This window comes from Tauraco erythrolophus, chromosome 7, assembly GCF_009769465.1.
Source record: "Tauraco erythrolophus isolate bTauEry1 chromosome 7, bTauEry1.pri, whole genome shotgun sequence".
Taxonomy (NCBI): Eukaryota; Metazoa; Chordata; class Aves; order Musophagiformes; family Musophagidae; genus Tauraco; species Tauraco erythrolophus.
Genome location: NC_141471.1, coordinates 59,858,711 through 59,862,097, shown reverse-complemented (window position 1 = coordinate 59,862,097; position 3,387 = coordinate 59,858,711).

Sequence of the window (3,387 nt, the reverse complement as noted above, 5' to 3'; positions counted from 1 at the left end):
TACCCGTAACAATTGTGATGTTGAGTACCCAGAGCCCTTCTTATCATTAAGGTGCATTATAGTAACTCTACAACATCCCACAAACATAAGGGCAAGTGATATAGTTGTGATCAGTATAACATCTGATCCCATTTATGAAAACGGACCTGTGTTCTCTGTTTGACAGCAGCTTGGGTTAAATCCAAATGGCCAGTCGCACATTTACAGTACCCAAATTCTCCTCACTAATAAAAACTATACTTTAGTTGTTAAGTAACTACTCATTAATAGAAGGGCAAATTCAGATAGTCATGTACATACAAACTAAAGCATTGACTAACACCATTTAGAGGACGCAAAATCACCCCCTTTTCTTCTCTCACACAAAATTAGCAGACATGGTCTCTGCTAGTCTCTCTTCCTAATCAGGCTATACACTTCAGAAAACTCAAACATTATTCTACAAAACATGATGTACTGGACAAATGAAACTCTCAGAAAGTTAATTCCATCAAGTGAATAGGAAGATGAAGCCATTAGTAGTGCAGAAGTGAAATTTTTGATTAGCTAGGAAATAAAAGGATTATCCTTTGGTAGACATAGGGTCTATTACATGGGAGCCTGTACTCCAATACTCTTTTCTCCATTGTTGCCCCAAACTCTCCTGTTAACATCAGCGTGTGGAGAGAGAGCAGAGTATCAAAGCCGTGCAAGGTCTCTGCTCCATTTGGGGCAGCAACTTCTCTCGGCCTTTCTCCTGACCTTCACCTGCCTCTCAGGCCTGCCCCGCTTAAGGGAAGATGGGTGGTAATGCTGTGTAACTTGGGCTCATAGTTGATTGCACTTTGAGGCCTCAGCTCAGATGGATGTTGGTGGGTTTTACCCCATAGGGTGTAAAATGTGCAGATCTTTCTTTTCCTGTGTGAGTAAAGGAGAAAAAAAACCTGGAGTCTGGGGTTTGTAGTGTGCCACTTGAACAAGGAGCAAAGAAATCCTAAGCTGTAGCTCAGTTACTGGGCTTGTTCCCACTCTTGCATTGGGCAGGTCTACCGGCCTCAGCTTGGGAGCTGGGAATTTTGTTTCTCTGAATGGAAAATACATCAAAATGGCAGCTTGGGAACCATTAAAAAAACCCCACAGAACCCTATTCACAGTCGCACTGAAGCCCGTGAACAGTCTCAGCTGACAAAAGCTTAGTTTTCTTCCGGTGAAGTCGAAATGCTTGCTTTAAAATTTCAATGCAAAATTGTTCTTTTAACTGAGATTTCAATTTCTAAGTAACCTAACTTTAAAAAATATATATATATATTTTGAGAAGTGTGACAGAGTCCCAAAATAAAAATGGTAAATTTTGTATAAAAATAAACATTTGGCCAGTGTTTTTATTTCACTCCAGCCATTGAAACTTCAAATTAGTGTAAGAAGGTAAAATTGCAAATAAATCAAATATTTAAACTACATGCTACAAATCCACGTGATTAATTTAGCAAAACAAGAATTCAAGTTAGAACATTCAAAAGAAAAAGCTCCACCTTGCCCCAAAATGACACTGTTGGTATCTTCTTGTTGTAATTCAGATTAGATTATTTCTTTAAGGAAAAAAAAAAAAAAAGAATTTTCTCCCTTCATAATCACGAAACTGAGATAAGGTTGTTTCAATGCCTTAATGATCCAGAGCAGTACGTATATCTTAGTGTCATAGAATCATAGAATCATAGAATGGTTAGGGCTGGAAGGGGCCTTCAAAGGTCATCTAGTCCAACCCCCCTGCAAGGAACAGGGATATCTCCAACTAGATCACGTTGCTCAGGGCCTCGTCCAACCTGGCCTTGAACGTCTCCAGGGATGGAGCATCCACCACCTCTCTGGGCAACCTGTTCCAGTGTTCTACAACTCTCATGGTAAAAAATTTTTTCCTAATATCCAATCTGAATCTACCTCCCTCTATTTTAAAACCATTACCCCTTGTCCTATCACAACAGGCCCTCCTGAACAGCTTCTCCCCATCTTTCTTGTAGGCCCCCTTGAGGTACTGGAAGACTGCTACAAGGTCACCCCGGAGCCTCCTTTTCTCCAGGCTGAACAGCCCCAACTCTTTCAGCTTGTCCTCATAAGAAAGGTGCTCCAGCCCTCTTATCATCTTCGTGGCCCTCCTCTGGACCCTCTCCAACTGGTCCATGTCCTTCTTATGTTGGGGGCTCCAGAACTGGACGCAGTACTCCAGGTGAGGTCTCACGAGGGCAGAGTAGAGGGGAAGAATCACCTCCCTCGACCTGCTGGCCACGCTCCTCTTTATGCAGCCCAGGATGCGGTTGGCCTTCTGGGCCGCAAGAGCACATTGCCGGCTCATATTGAGCTTCTCGTCCACCAGTACTCCAAAGTCCTTCTCCTCAGGGCTGCTCTCGATCCATTCACCACCCAGTCTGTATTTGTGCCTGGGATTGCCACGACCCAGATGTAGGACCTTGCATTTGGCCTGGTTGAACTTCATGAGGTTGACACGGGCCCACCTCTCCAGCCTGTCGAGGTCCCTCTGGATGGCATCCCTCCCTTCCAGCGTGTCGACGGCACCACACAGCTTGGTGTCATCGGCGAACTTGCTGAGGGTGCACTCCATGCCACTGTCCACGTCACCGACAAAGATGTTGAAGAGGGCCGGGCCCAACACGGACCCCTGAGGGACGCCACTCGTGACCGGTCTCCACTTGGACATCGAGCCGTTGACCACCACTCTCTGAGTGTCTCTGCCCTTTAAGGTTTCCCACTCTGCTCCTTCCTCAGTTCTCTCTAGTGCTGCTGCCTCGATTAGCAGAAACGCAACAGCAGCAGTGTTGTGAGAGCCTTCAAATCACCCGTTTCCATACAGCAATATAATCATAAAGGGCAGCGACAAATGGACCAAGCAACTCTCTCTTGACACGTGCAGTTTCCCTGAAGCCACTGAAATCCGTAGAACTGTTGCAAGCAAACTAACATCGGTGGAAATATGGTTCTTGGCAGAATTAGTCATATTATATAGGCTTTATTTAAGTTATAAAAACTGCTGGCCAAGGTGCATCTATAGCCTATAATAATCACCACAATTAGAAAAAATAAATGGTAATAACTTTGCTTAATTACAGCCTAATTTCTTCAAACACAGCCTAAACACAAGATCCGAATTAGCGTTACACGAGAAGTTTTGAATGACCGTTATTATGCAGTTAGAACCATTTGGGACAAAGGAAAGACGGACACAGGTGCTTAATTTTGTAAATAACCCGATTTTTAACTAGCAAGCTAAATAAATAATGGCTTCATATGAAAGTCTGGAAATTCATTCAATACTTGTAAAGGAAGAACTGAAGTATGGTGAGAATACGCTGCACTGTTCAGAGGCGAAAAAGAGACCAGTCTCTTCTCTGCAAG